General features: G+C 46.8%; 1 protein-coding gene across 9 annotated transcripts in view; it reads left to right on the top strand.

Annotated features, from left to right (window-relative positions):
• Atxn1 (ataxin 1) overlaps positions 1 to 14,810 on the top strand; it is a 380,257-nt gene that overhangs the window by 229,935 nt on the left and 135,512 nt on the right. For 7 of the 9 annotated variants that reach the window (XM_050144026.1, XM_050144032.1, XM_050144028.1 and 4 more), the window contains one exon: positions 7,720 to 7,843. The exons of the other annotated variants lie outside the window; for them this stretch is intronic. The gene's annotated coding sequence lies outside the window, so the exon portion shown is untranslated. The remainder of the gene's footprint in view (positions 1 to 7,719; positions 7,844 to 14,810) is intronic. 9 annotated transcript variants of the gene reach the window in all.

The following is a 14,810-nucleotide window of genomic DNA, read 5'->3' as shown; positions in this document are numbered from 1 at the left end:
TTCCGATATGGTGGACTCTCAGAGATGATGTCAGGATTCCATGTGGTTGACCCAGAGCACACACCCTGGACTGTGTAGCTGCTGCTCAGCAGCAAAACCTTGTCTAGCATGGGCAAGCCACTGGGTCCTGTCCCTAGTACTACCGGGAGAAAGAAAAAAAAAAAACCACCTTACTGAAGAAACAATGTAGGATAAACCAGCTCATAAAAGTCCTAAGCACAGTGGGTAGTAAGGAGCAGCTGGTGATGGTTCTTGCCAGCAAACCTGATGTCCCGAGTTCCATTCCTGGGACCCACCTGGTAGAGAAGAGAATTGACACCTGAGAGCTGTCCTCTGATCTCCATATATACACACATTCTGTAGCACCTGTGTACTCCCCATGTACATACAAAATGAATCCTTTTGAAACCCTTAAAACATTAGCCAGGGAATTTGGGCTGTCTTGATGGCTCAGATCTAGAACCCTAGTGTTGGGAGACTGAGCCGGGAGGATTGCAAGCCTATGAATTTTTGAGGCCAGGCTGGGCCAAAGGGTGGGAACTGGTCAAACTGTGCCCTTCAAATAAAACGATTTTGGAAGATTCCAGTAGATGTAGGGACCAATGACGGCATGGCACGTGACAGGGAGAAGCTACACTGCCTACCGGCTACTTCAGACAGTTTGAAACCATGAGAGTAACTGCTTTTGGCGAGAGAATCCCCAAAGACATGCAAAGCAGTGTGAACTGCTAAGAGAAGAGGAGTCAGGACTAGCATGGTGACTGTGAGAACAGAGTGTGGCACAGAGTAGGAATTGACAGCCGACACACCATGGGAGGAAGAAAGGATAACAGTGCCATTGGCATGAATTAGAAACTAATAAGAGCTGGGTTAGGGCTGAGTGGGAAGTTTTGAGCAAAATTGATTTTCACAGTACATGTTTGATGGCTTGGGAGGGATGTTAGTGTCTAGCACACAGGTTTACAGAGTGAACCGGAAGCATTATGGGAAAAGAAGTGAGTTTACAGCTAGGTGTGGTGTTTTGAATAAGAATGCGCCCCCACAGGCTCATGTACTTGAATGCTTAGTCACCAGGGAGTAGAACAATTTGAAAGGATTATAAGGACTAGTAGGTATGGCCTTGTTGGAGGAAGTCATTGAGGGTAGACTTTGAAGTTTCAAAAGCCCATGCCAGGCGCTCCGCGCTCTCTCTCTCTCTCTCTCTCTCTCTCTCTCTCTCTCTCTCTCTCTCTCTTTCTCTCTCTCTCCTTATGGGTCAGGTTGTAGCTCTCAGCTACCACTCCGTCATCTACCTGCAGGCCGCTATGCTCTCTGCCATGATGATAATGGACTAATGGAAACTGCCAGCAAGTCCAAACTGAATGCTTTCTTTCATAAGAGTGGTCTTGGTCTTGGTGCCTCTTTACAGCAATGTAACAGTGACTGAGACTCTCGGGGAGGAGATATATAGCTCAGGAGAAGAGTAAAATGCAGAGAAGGAACATAAACTGAAAAGGAAGAGTAACAATGTTAGAAACTCCAGTGTCACACGCCTTTAGTCCCTACACTCAAGAGCCTGAGGCAGAAGGATTATTGTGAGTTCTAGGCCAGACTAGGCCATGTATTAAAGACCAGGTTATCTGTGCTACAAAGCAAGACTCTGCCTTTAAAGAAGCAAAATAAATCTCCAATGTGTGATGCTGTCTCAGAGAAATCAGAAGTTGTAGACAAATAAAAGCTAAAGTGCCCACTAGACATGGTAGAACATTCCTGTAATCCCAGCGTTTGGAGGTGGAGGCAGGAAGATCAGGAGTTCAAGTCCTGGGCTGCTTAAGACAACCCTATCTCACTTAAAACACACACACACACACTCAAAAACACTTAAACGTGACTCGTGCATTAATCAGACTCTATTGTACGGCGTGTATTGATTTCTACGACTACACACAATTTGTAAAAAGATAATGGCCTGCACCACTTTCAGTCTTTACTCATCCATGGCTCCCTTAGCTCCCCTGCCCCCATTTTCTCAAGACTAAAACTTCACTGTTGCCTGAGCTGCTTTCCCACCTGAAGCCCAGGGTCCTTGCCAAAGCTCGTGTGATTATTTATAGAAATTATTTCCTCGGGGTTGTTAAGCTCTGGCTCCTATTCTGTCACTGGCTGTGCAATGGGTGCCATTCTTGGTCTCCTTGGTTCAACACCATGTGGCTTTGCCCCTCCCAACATGTCCCTTCACATGTTGAGCCCGTCCTTTGGAAGGCCTATCCAATCAGGTCTGAGCCACTATGTGTAACCCCTATCTATAGTTTAAGGTTTGGATCTGAATTACATGTAAAATACCTTCACAGCATTCAGATCAGGGGGACTGTTGCATTGAAAGTTCCTAAGAGGAGATGTGTAGGTATATCAGAGACAGGCCAAGTGTGGGGTGGCCAGCAAAGAGCCACGTGTGCCAACTGAAAGCTCCAGGGATAAATTGAACTTTAGGTGCCAGATGGGGCAGGAGTGTATGAGAGAGGTAGGGGAGGGGTGGTGGGTGAGCGTGAAGGGGAGATGCTAGTCCATCCGATAACAAAAAGGAAATTGAAGGAAGCACCAGCAAACTGTACTGGCTATTAGATCAGAAACTAGTTAGGATGGAACCTGGGGAAAGGTCACTGCGTTTGGGAGGCAGATGCAACAATGACCTTTGAAAGAGTAGAGATGGTTTGCCAAAATCATGGTGGAAACCAGACTCCCAGCCTGTAAGATACTGGTGTGGAAACGGTGACGGGAGATTCGCACTGCCTTTCCACCTGCTTCCTGGTAAATCCGATAAAGGTGCAAGCAAGCCTTTTGGAAACCTTCCAGGGCACTGTGGATGTCTTTCAGGAAATATAAATGACACCATGCTTGGAGGCCGGGGAAAAGTGTTTCTAGTCCGAAAGGAAAGAAGGAGGGATACAGGGCAGAGTTGACCTTGGTAAGATCTGGAGCTATCAGGAGGATGGATTAAGGTCTCGAATGGAGGAAGTTCATGAAAGGTTTCCCCGATCTTATGTGTACATTAACAGTGCATAGAGTTGATTTTGTTTGTTTGTTTGGATCAGTTGGCATCTGTTTGCACTATACCATCATCTTTCCTCCCCAAGATAGCTGTCTTAAAGGGAATAAGAATCATCCACTTCCATCTGGCTGTGCCAGGGAAGGGAAAACCTTCAGAGGGGCGGGTCTCAGAGTGTGGCCCCCAGAATAGCGGCATCAGCCTCACCTGGGAACTCACGAGGACTACAGGCGCTCTGGCTTCCACCCAGACTTTCCTAATCAGCAGGACTAGGGATGGCTTCCAGCAGAGTCTGGTGTGGGTTCCATCCCCTCAGGAATCTCCAGGTCTACTCCACCCAGGATAAGGTGTCAGCTGCTGGAGCATTGGAAACTCTGAGAATCAAGGATATAGGCTCCTGCTGGCAAAAACCGTGCAGCGCGTGGGTAAACAATTGCGAAGGAACTAGCAGCTGTTCAGAGGCCGCGAATGAATAAAAAGGGAGGGGATTCGACGAGCAAGAAAGAGAAAGCCAAGCGTAACTGTCCTCCTCCGTTCTGTGGAAGACTTTCATTGGGATGGGAAATGTCAGAGCTCCAAGCGCTTGGACAGCAGAGAAAGGTGAAGGCGTCCGGGGAGCTGGGGTAATGGCTCCTTCAGGAAGGTGCCTGCCTTCCAAGGACGAGGACCCACATTTATTCTCAAGTCTACTAGAGAAAAGGCTGCGTACACCAGGCATGGCAGTCCACACTGTTAACCCCAGCACTGAGGAGGAGAAGCAGGTGAGAGCTCTGTGAATGCCAGGTCAGTGTTGTCTACACGGCAAGTTCCAGGCCAGACAGAGCAACACAGTAAGAGCCCATGTCAAAGAGGGGGGAAAAAAACAGTCTAGCTTGTAATCCCAGCACTGGGGAGTCTGAGACATGTATATCTTCAGGGCTTGATGGGCATCCAGGCTGGCCTACTTAGTGAGTTCCAGGTCAGTGAAGGTCCCCCAAAAGTCATCCTCTGGCCTCCACACGTACCCGCATTAAAGTGTACGTACCCTTAGAGAAAGGGAGGGTGGGGGGAGAACTCTCAGCAGACAAGGAGTTAAATTTTAGCTGGAGAGGAGTAAGTCCTTAACAGGAAGGGTTAAAATCTTCTAGATCAGGTGTGGACTGTGGGTCATTTGTTCTCCATTCAAGCTCTTCCCACGAGCAGCTATTAGAAGCTTGCATAAGAAGGCCACGGCAAGGTCTCAATCAGCAAGTTTATAAAGTCTCTGAGCCTTCAAGGCTTCAATAAATCAGATGGAGGATACAAAGACAATATACCCGAGTGCTGACTTGAAAACTACCTCAGCTCAGAATGTGCAGTAGAGATTATAAGTGCTTTGAGTATCCAAGGGAAGGAGACGCTGGCATGGTGCCCCTTTTATCCTGTGGCTGGGGGATGAGATTGCCAGCCTGGCGTCCATCCCCAGCTCTGATGGTGAGACACGGGACAAGCAGGCTGCAAGGAGTCTTGCCTTTGGCATTCTCTCTTCTTTCTGGGTTTGCGGAGGTCTGTCGTCACTATCAGGGGGATGAATATTCTGAGGCCTGCAGGTGGAGTATTATTGGTATTTTTGTTTTTCTGAGGAGCTGGTAGGGTGGGGGAAAAAAAATCACACTTTATCCTGGCTGTCTTAAATGGCAAGAGGCTCGGGGATCAGCTGACCAAATTTGTTTCAGATGGGATTTCAGAATGACTCCAATCATGCAGATAGCCTGAGTGAGCCTGCCTGGGGAATACTGTTAGTTTGGAGAATATGAAACCTGATTATTTTTTCTTAACAGAAAAATTAAGTTGAGCCAGATATGGGATGATAGGAACAAGGAAAAGTGGCCGGGAGCACAGCTTTCGTATGACTCACATCTTTCTACGCATGCTTCCTTCCTCACTGAGGTAGAAAAAAAGTCCCAATTTACAAATCAGAAGGGAAAGCAGTAGGTGCTGTTGGAGCGGGCCATAATGCTCATCAAGTATAGGAGAAGAGATATTTTTTAAAAAAAATTACAAAGACACACATCTCTGAGTATATATGCATATATATGTATATACGTTGTATGTATGTATGTATCCCTGTAGTCAAGGGGAGATTTGAAATCTAAAGCAAATTGATTTTTGTCAACCCTTCCCCCAGAAATAATGCATATCACAAAAGGTTTGGGCCCTTTTATGTGGTTTTCATTTTTGTCGTTTGGTTTGGATTGGTTTTGTCTGAGACTGGGTCTCACTTTACAGGCCCTGACTGACCTGCACTTCTAATGCTTACCTTGCAGCCCAGGCTGGCCTGGGACTCATCAACCTCCCTCAATCAGCTTCCCAAATTCTGAGACTATAGACATACACCATCCTGCAGGCTCAGCCCCTTTTGAGTGGCTGTTCTTCATCTGGGACCTGCATTCAACAAGACAGGTTTTCAGTTCACTGCTATGATGGGGTGGCCTTCAGTACTTTAGGGAACAAGGACCTTCCTTCCTGTCACATCACATGCAATACCGACATGGCATGGGTCTCCCCGATAGAAATTACGGGCGCTGTCTCGCTGAAGTGGTGTAGTAGTCAGAGGGGAGAACGCATCCTTTGATGTCGCTGGAGATCGTTGTTACTCATTTCTTCTTCATCATGGAGACTTAAAGGATTCCCTCTAAGCAGCCCTGGATCAGGCCCACTGACGCTCAGCCTGTTTCCTCTGGCTGAAACCTGAGGCCTGTTTCTAGACTAGGGCTCTGCCACTGAGGGGAACCTCCAGCTTTGCCAGTGCTAAATTCCACCTTTGGCTTCTCAGCAGCCTTCCTGGGCCCCACACTCCAAATCAGAGTGTGTAATGTCCCTTCCTGATGATTGTCTAGGTTTCAAATCTTTTTTTTTTTTTTTAGGTTTCAAATATTATACATGTTCTATCCCTCTTGGTGCCAGAAGGGCAAGGCCCTTGGCTCTCTTGTTCACTGTTCTGGCCCTGATTGGGTATAGTGGCATTAAGTGAAATTCTGTCCTCTGAATGTGCTAATTAATAAGAAAGCACTTGGTAAGCCAGATCCACTATAGGAGCCACAATTAATCACAGGAGAACAGACACCTCCTTCCCCCTTTCGGAGCTAATTTTGTCTCTCCCTTTTTAAAAATTTATTTTGAGTTCTGCTGATCAGCGTTATCAATTCCAAATCTAAGATTTGATATTATTTTACTCTTTATTATCACCGCCACTATTCTTATTATTTGAGAGGGCCACTGTTTTTTTCTCTCCCTTTCTCTGAAATCATTCTTTCCACATCCACTGTGCTAAGACTACAATTCCTACCTGGGTTCAACCGGTGCGCGTGACTTTGAGAAGACAAAGCTGACGGGAGTGGGCGACCTATGCTTCCGTCATCACCCGGAGCCCCTGGTGAACATTCATTCTTATCCCATTATTGTTGCTCCTCGATGCGTCACAAGGGCATAATACCAACGCGATTGTCCCTGGGTCTGCAAGGAAGATGGGCAAAACATCCAGGAGTAGAGACTTTTCTACTGGGCTATGAGCAGGCCTTTGCATGAACGCAACCAGCCAGCCAGAGCCAGTCCTTTTCTCTCCCTTTGCCACCTCTTTATATGTGAGTGTTACAGTCGCTGGGGAGAAGTGGCAGAGAGGCAAGTGGAAAGTTTCTCAGCCCTGCAGACATTGGGCACAGGAAACAGCACAGACCTGGAATTGATGGGGAGCCTTTGCTGTGGCCCAAACAGCCACACCCCTGCCTGGCTCTGGAGTCTACCTTGCACACCTTCCAACTTTCCCTTCCTGCCCCGGACCTTCTTTTCTTCATGAAAATGTCTCCATGGAGATTCCAGGAGTCTCTGATTTTGCCCCTCTCCCCCCCCCCCCAGCACAGCACCGTGAGGTCGTGTAGACATTTGAGTGCCCCAGGGAGAGCTGATGGTTGGTGCCCAGCCAAAGCTAGCTTTTATGCTCTGGCTCGGAGCTCAGTAGCAGGCTGTGACCAATAATAACACCTGCCTTTGATAGCGTGCCGGTCTTCTGGGGAACTGCAAGTGCTTCTCAAGAGCACTTACTGGTCTTCCCAGTCACACAGACGGGTACGAAAATGCAGTCCTTGCTTCCCTTTGCAAAGCGTAAAGTCAAGTGACCTCCTTGGGATCCTGTGTGTTTTTCCAGCGCTGGGGATTAAACCCAGGAGCTCAGGAGTGCTGACCAGGTGCTATACCCGGAGCCATTCCCCGAGCAATGGTTTCTCACTCTGACTCCCTCTCTCTCTGTCTTTGCTCATTCAGGTTTTTTGAGATAGAGTTTCCTGTAACTCAGACGGACTTAGTCCTCTTACATCTACCTCCCCAATGCTAGGATTACAGGCACACACCACACACTCCAGCAAATAAGTGGTTTCTTTTGAGCAATTTTGTGTCTCACCTGGGGTTGGGGTTGAAGTTTCCTAGAACTGGTTTCAACTTGATGAGAGAGGGGAAAAATGAAAGACTGGTTATGCCACGATTGGTTCTCTGTGTCAAGAACAAAATCAAATTTAGTAAAGTAAAAATAAACAAAAGCCAAGAAAACAGGTCCTGGAAATGGTCTTTGGTGAACTACCCCTTTGGTTGACCAGATGTCCAGGTTGTTGGAAGAAGTAATTGGATGATGGATGGATGGATGGATTTACCATTGTTTTCCTTCTGGGCTGTCTCCATGCCAGGTATTTCTCCTCTTCTCTGTGAAAGGAAGAAAGACAACACCAGAACCCGTGGCCCAGCAGCCGAGGGACGTTTCCATGGTGAAGTCTCGGGGAGGCTTCCTGGGAGCAGAGCACAGTGGATGCTGTAAGTGAAAAATGCACTGCAGAGGCTTGCCTTATACAGCTCGGTAAACCCGGTGTGAGGGACTGTCAGTGTGTGCCCTGGGTGATCACCCAGTGGAGTCCTTGTTTTTGGCAGAGGTTCTGTGTGTGTTAACCGTGAATTTGCCTTTCCCCTGGCTTCTGTGGAGCACTGCTAATGATCAGCTTGTGGAATGAAAGTGGAATACAGGGTAGACGATGGTATCAAATGTATAGGGGAGTGTCTGCGGCTGTTCTTCTAGGATGATAAATAGGCTGAGGATTAAAGACCTGGATTTCTGTGCATAACTAATATCATTATTTATCTTGTTTCTTTTTTTCTTAACCAGAATATTGGATTTTTGGTTTTTGCTTGTTTGCTTGTTTTTCTGACCTTGAAAATCTAAGACCTGTATGGAAATACATTATTTAGGGTTCTTCTCTGATTCAGAATTAGCTGAAAAATAATAGGTCTTTATTGGGGTGATGATCTGCGATGCTGAGATTAGTAAACTGGGCTTCAAGTCAGCTGAAGGCTCTTGATGAGGTTTAGGATCCAGGGGTTGATAAAGTGGCTGGGAGAGTGTTGACAGGAAAGGGGGCGACCACAGGAAAGTCCTGGGTGGTCAGTGCACCCCTCTGAGAACAGGAGTAATGGTATCTTCACATTTTAGGAAATAAAGAGCCAACTTCAACTAAAATGTGTGAGCATTACCTATATGTAGCTGCACATTTTGTAGCACATTTATTATACGTTTTGAACCTCTTAAGTTTTTAAATTATGCTCGTTGATTGTGTGTGTTGGGGGAGAGGTTACATGTGAGGGTCAGGGGAGAGCTTTGGAGCACATTCTCCTTCTGTATGATCTTAAGGGACACATGTTATCAGACTTGGCAGCCACACTCATGTGACAGACAATATGTGTGCACGCACACACACTTATAAAAATTTACATCTTTAAATTCAAATTTTCTTGGTGGCTCATTGTAGTCATGGAAGGTGCTGCTATTTTAGTGTGTTTTCATTTGTGGGTGTGGGCCTATCGATTCTGGAAGCATGTGACTTGCTTTGTGATAATGGCTTCTATTCTTAGTTGCACAGTTGAGGTCGAGTATATTGACGACTCCAGGCACCACCACCACCACAACCACCACCACCACCACCAAAGAAAGTGGCACTTCATAAGCCCGTGGGTTGCCGTATGGCACTTGTTCATTAGCCATGGACCACTAGCTTGGCTCAGGGTTCACACAGGGGAAGAGACTTGCATATTTACTTTCATAAAAAGAAAAAAAAAAACCCTCTTACCACGAAAGTTTTAGTCACTATCATGAAACAATTTGGGGCCGGGCTTTAAGTGTTAGTATGTTTCACTGCAAACCCCATGTGCTCACCAGGTAGCTTGTTGTCATAGTGATGGTTTTTAAGGTGCTGTTTTCACAGGAAGTGTGTCTTATAGAAAGTCATTTTCAGGCCTAACTTTAGTTGAAACGAGAACAGTTACTGTGATAAGGCTGGCTTTGCGCCTAACTCCGTGGGTTTCCCTTTCACGCCTTTGCTCTGAAGGGCTCATGGCAGACTTGAGGCGCATTACGTGAGGTTCTCAAAGGTCCTGAAGTCTACGTTTGGAAATGCCATGTGGCCAACCTTAAGGGCACTTGAAAATCCCTCTGTAAACAGATGAGGCTGAGAGGAAGAAGATGTGAAATTCCAGAGAGCTCCTCAAGCATGCCGAGAACTTTGTTTTCAAAAGCACATCACTTGAGACTGGAGGGAAGCTCTCCACTAGTAAATACGGTATCAGCCACCTCTCCTAACCGCGCTCCACCCTTTTAACCCTTGCCTTCTATTTCCCACTAGTCCCTAGCGTGCCACAGAGGGGCATTACAAGTGGGGAATGCAGGTTATTTTCAGGGAATGTGTATTTGCACACAGACGGGCTTAAGCGTGGGTGTCTTACAGCGTGAGCAATAATTGCCACAGCATTGACAAAGAACCCCCCAGCCTGACAGCTCTTACAGACTCTGCCTCAGACTCATTACTCATTGCTTTTACCCCTTTGCGTGTCTCGTTAGTGGCCTCTCCCATCTGTCAACGTCTTCCTTCCTAGCAGCTGGCCTTTACCCCTGGAGGTGTCTCCACCTGGCTCTCAGAGGGTAGAGAGGCATCGTGCCTCGCACAAGAAGAGGAAGGCAGTGAAAGGCGATTGAGGAGTTGAGAGACCTGCATTTTGCATTCAGTGTTGGCAGCTGTGTAACCTGGGCCCCAGCACCCCTGGAGACCCATTTCAAGATGGGCAACAGGAGAAGCTGAGATTGATGGTCCCTGCAGTCCTAGCATGTGGTGTGTAGTGTCACCAGGACGTCATTCTGCCGTGAAGCAGGTCAGATCCTCATTTACCCTCTTGACCTCATAAACCATCAATGATTTGCTACAACCTAGTTCTCGGGTGCTTTGAGTGTAGTCTTATGATGTCAAGAGGGCCTAACAGATAAAGTCGTTCACAACCGTCCTAACAGTATGTGTCCAACCCCCAAGTCCTACATGACCGAAGGAGAGAACCAACTCCTTCACACTGTCCTCTGATCTCCCCTACTTGACCAAATATATACAGGCACATGCATACACATGAATAAATACATATAATAGTTTTTAAGATGTTTAAAAGTATGTGTATGCATGTGTGCATCAGTACAAATGTCCTCAGAAGCCAGAAGAAAGAATCAAATTCCCTACAACTAGAATCACGGGCTAATACAAGCTGAACATATGGATGCTGGCAGCTAGCAAGCCCAAGCGATCCTCCTGCCTTCATGGCCCTACCACAACCTCGAGGGTAATATGTATCCTCATGGCCATGCTTGGCTTTTTATGTAAGTGTTGGAGATTCCTTGTCTTATCTCTGAGCCATCTCCCTAGCTCTCTTTAGTCTATTTTTTCCCTAGAAGTAGATGCTAAATGTCAGTGATATGTACGATGTAAGTGTGGGTAAGGAAAGCATTTAAGGACATCGTGTTTTAGAGTAACTGTCAGTGAACTTGGGGACTTCCTGATACTTAAAAAGCAAAATTCTGCACAAAAGTCCATTTCCTCCTCTTTCCCAGCTGAGTGGTTTGTGGTCTCTTGTTTGTGAGCAGCCTTTACTGCCTGCCTATGGATGGTGATGTTTTTAATCTCTTTATTCTTTTGCCATTCCACAAACATTTTGAGTTCCCTTTTATTCCCAGTGTGGAACTGAGACATGGCACCAGAAGTTACCTGTGTAGAAGGTCAAGGGTAGCATTCTACTCCCACAAAGCACTTAGAGGGAAGATAAGGTGGGCTGGCTGATACAAGACCCAGTTTCTTCGTAGTGTTTGTTTGAGGGGAAGCAACCAGAAATGAGTTTAGGAAGGTAACATATCACCCTGCCTTTGAGGACGGCTGGGATAAAGGTGTGCAGATGCTTGTGTGTTTATCTGACCCCTTATCAGAGTTCATGCCTCAAGCACTGCTTAGAGTAGGCCTGGGAAGAAACAGAAGCAAACACTGTTCCGCCTGTTTAAACAGCGCTGCGATATGGGCTGTGGATTCTCGTCTCCAGAGTAAGAGAATGGCATGTGTACATCCTACGAAGAGATGTAGGTGGTTTCCCAATGTGTCTGTCAGGTTGGAGTTCTAGAGTTGCATCTGTGATACCAATTTCTATAAGATGGTCATAAATAAACATTCTAAAATAGATAAGGGGGGTTATTATTAGCTCGTTAGGGGGTAGACTTCCCTCCATGTGTTTAGTCCTTGTTTGAAATCACAGGTTGGCCTGCACATGACATAGGCAAGGAAGCTCTCTCTAGTGCTTTCCACTCTGGAGCAGAAGGATTTCCACTAGGGTTTGTCATTTTGCTCATCTGAATCTCTTCCTCCACCTTCCTCAAGCCCCACTGACTGGCAATCCCATTAGTTCCAGACCATGGCCTGGTATGTTCCCTGGAGAAGGAAGCTTTCTTGAGACCCTTCTGAGGGCTACTGCTTCTGAAAGTAGACTCCAACATTGCTGCTAGAGTTGGTGGGCCATGTCTAGCCATTACAGGCACAGGCTCGCTCTCCTCAGCACCTTCTTCCCCCGGTGTGAAGCCACCACTGCCCCCAGCAGTTTTACAAAAAGAAAGAGCACCGATCACCCAGAATCCTTGGGAAGAAGAGAGTTTGTGAACTTCTGCCATATTTGTGTGCTTGGCAGGGTGAGAGATGGAGGAGAGGAATGGCTGGGGAAAGAACAATAGCAACCTGACCGTGCTGACTTCTAGCTGAGCGGGGCCAAGGTAAAATGTGTGCATCCAGTTAAAGTGTAAAATACTATTTGCTAAGAGAAGGTTGTGAACCAGGATGAATTCTCAGTCCAGGGTGCAGGATGGAACCATCTCTCTGTTCACTGTCCTTGGAAGGTAATCTCAGAAGAGCCCCATTGGGGATGGATATGCCAAGGTACTCCAGGGTGCCCAAAAGGGATGCTGGTTACTCAGAATTACTCAGAGTCAGGTTTCCTGGAGACTCTGACTTACACCTCCCAGCAGGGGAAGAAGCTTAACACATAAATCTGTGTGCCCCAAGAAGGCATAGGACGGATAAAACACTGGAAAATAAGTCTTCTGTTAGGTGCTTTTGTGGCAGGGTTTGTGAGCCAGGCAGTTCTCGTTAGAAGCTTGTGGGACCAGGAATCTGCGGGATTCAGTGCTGTACACTGGGCCATCACTACAAAGAATCTCAGGTCGAAAAAAATTGACTAATTTTCTCTTACTACATTACAAGATTCTGGGAAAACAGTTTGCAGTACAGAACCCCTTTAGGCGAGGCAGAAAGAAAACTGCACTCTTTGAAGCCTATTTTAAAGCAAATTGGTCTTTTAAAGTCTTTGTTTCTTTATTTGTGCCCGTCTTCCTGAAACAATTGCCTTCAGTACAGTCACCAAAACTGAAAGAGATAGCATGGCATACACATAGTGATCTTTCCTTGCAGATGTTTGGTGTTTCGATACAGGGTCTCCAGTAGCCCGGGTTGGCCTGAAGCTGTTTTGAAGCCAAGAATTATCTTGACTCCTGATCCTCTCACCTTCCCCTCCCAAGTTCTGAAATTACAGGCAAGTGCCCACATATTCAACTTAACCGAATATTCTGTTTTGGTAATTCGGCCAAATTATTTGGAGTATGCTCTTTAGGCCCTTGGCCAACATTTGCCTTCTTTGGTGGTGATGCTGGCAGACCTGGCTGCGAGACCTCCAGCATAAGTCCCTGAGCTCGAGGATGCCACTGTCTCCTTCAGAACGTCCGCCATCTTTACCAACATTTGGAACACTTTATTTTGCCCATCTTAAAACCCTCTTGCTAAAATCATTTTCTAAAGGTTTCTATTTGGTTTCTCTTCTTTTCTGATTTTTTTTTCCGCTTTCTGGAGTCTTTGTTGCTTTCACAGGGGTGAAGTTTTTTTTTTGTTGCTGCTGCTGCTGTTCTGTTTTGTCTTTTTAAGCTTCTCCAAGGCTAAATTCTGGGACTGTGATAGACATTCTTCATGCCTGGGGCTCTGTGAATTGCTTCCCTCTCTAGGCACTATAAAACACCTGCAGAACAAAGGGCTGGGCACAAGGTCCTTCTCTCCCATCACTTAGAGCCCTAGTTTTCAAGTCTCTTTTGCCTTTTCTTCTTTCTTCAAGGAATGGAGCAGTAAGACTAGGATGCTGCCGTTCAAAAAGAGGATGCTTTTTTTTAGTTGTGGAACCATGTTTTCTTCTCCTCTTTAGCCACCTCAGTTTCTCTACCTGTCCCTGGCTTTCCCACTTGTCCTTACGAACAGTTTTCTTCCCTTGACTCTCAGGGGACTAATGAACGAAACATACGAACGGCAGTGGATTATGGCTTAGCCACTGGCCCTCCTTGTTTGGAATAGAGTCATTATGTCCATTCCTGCTCCCTTTTTGGTGCTTCTTTAGGGGTCAGAGGAACTAGCCATGGGTGTCTCAGGGCTACCATTGGGGTTTGCAGTTCATGTTCCTAACTCTCCTAGGGATCTATTTCTGTGCCTCGGCTTTGATGCCGGTTGTCTTAGCAACCTGTTGGCTGGCACCTCCCTAGAGGCAACTCGGGGAGTGGCGGTGGATGTGGGTGGCCTCTGGGGATGGGGGTCAGAAGGGAACTGGCAGGCACCTGGCACAGAGAGGATTTTCCATTTCCTTCACCTGGGCCAGCCTCCAGGCAAAGGATGTCACTTAGTAGGTGTATCATGGGAATGTCATTTACTGAAGATCAAACACCACAGGGTTTGGCATAGCTACCTTCCCATGGAGACTGGCAAGCCAACTAGTGGATCATCCAAGCTGCATGTAGGAACAGGAGGCTGGCCCGTTTGGGATCTCAGTACATTTGATAGTATCAGTTTTTCGTGTGAACTGGGTTAGTATTCGGTTGATAATTAGCCCTAGTGTTCAGAGTTGTGGCTGGGCGCTGGGCAGAAGCAAAGGTCAGGAGATGGAGGAAGAGTGAAGGGGACACCAAAACCACCGATCTTGCCTCCTTTTCCTGTTGACTGGTCTGGCCTGAAAGCTCCCAGTGTAAGGGCCCTGGTCATCCATCTCCAGGCCCAGCCCTGAAGCCGAACACTGTTTACCTTGTGTTCTGCTCTACCAGCCCCCCCCCCCGCCCATTATTACCACAATGACCTGGCATCAAATGACTCCTGCTATTTTCTAACTTGAAACCAAACAGACATAGAAATCCTAAAAGCTGGTGGCCTCATTTGACCTTGCTTACTTAAAAAAGTTGTTTGTCTGTCTGCCTGCTTGCACATCTATCTGTGCATGCAGTGCCCACAGAGGTCAGCAGAAGGTGCCTGATCCCCTAGAACTGGAGTTTGAGGCGGTCGTGAGCCTCCTGACATGGTGCTGAGAACTGAACTAAGAACCTCGGAAGAGCAACGAGTGCTCTTAACCACAGAGCTGCATC

Source organism: Alexandromys fortis, unplaced genomic scaffold (genome assembly GCF_014885135.2).
Source record: "Alexandromys fortis isolate MF-2015 unplaced genomic scaffold, M_Fortis_MF-2015_v1.1 scaffold_1, whole genome shotgun sequence".
NCBI classification, from domain to species: Eukaryota; Metazoa; Chordata; class Mammalia; order Rodentia; family Cricetidae; genus Alexandromys; species Alexandromys fortis.
This window is presented reverse-complemented; position numbering and strand designations above follow the sequence as displayed.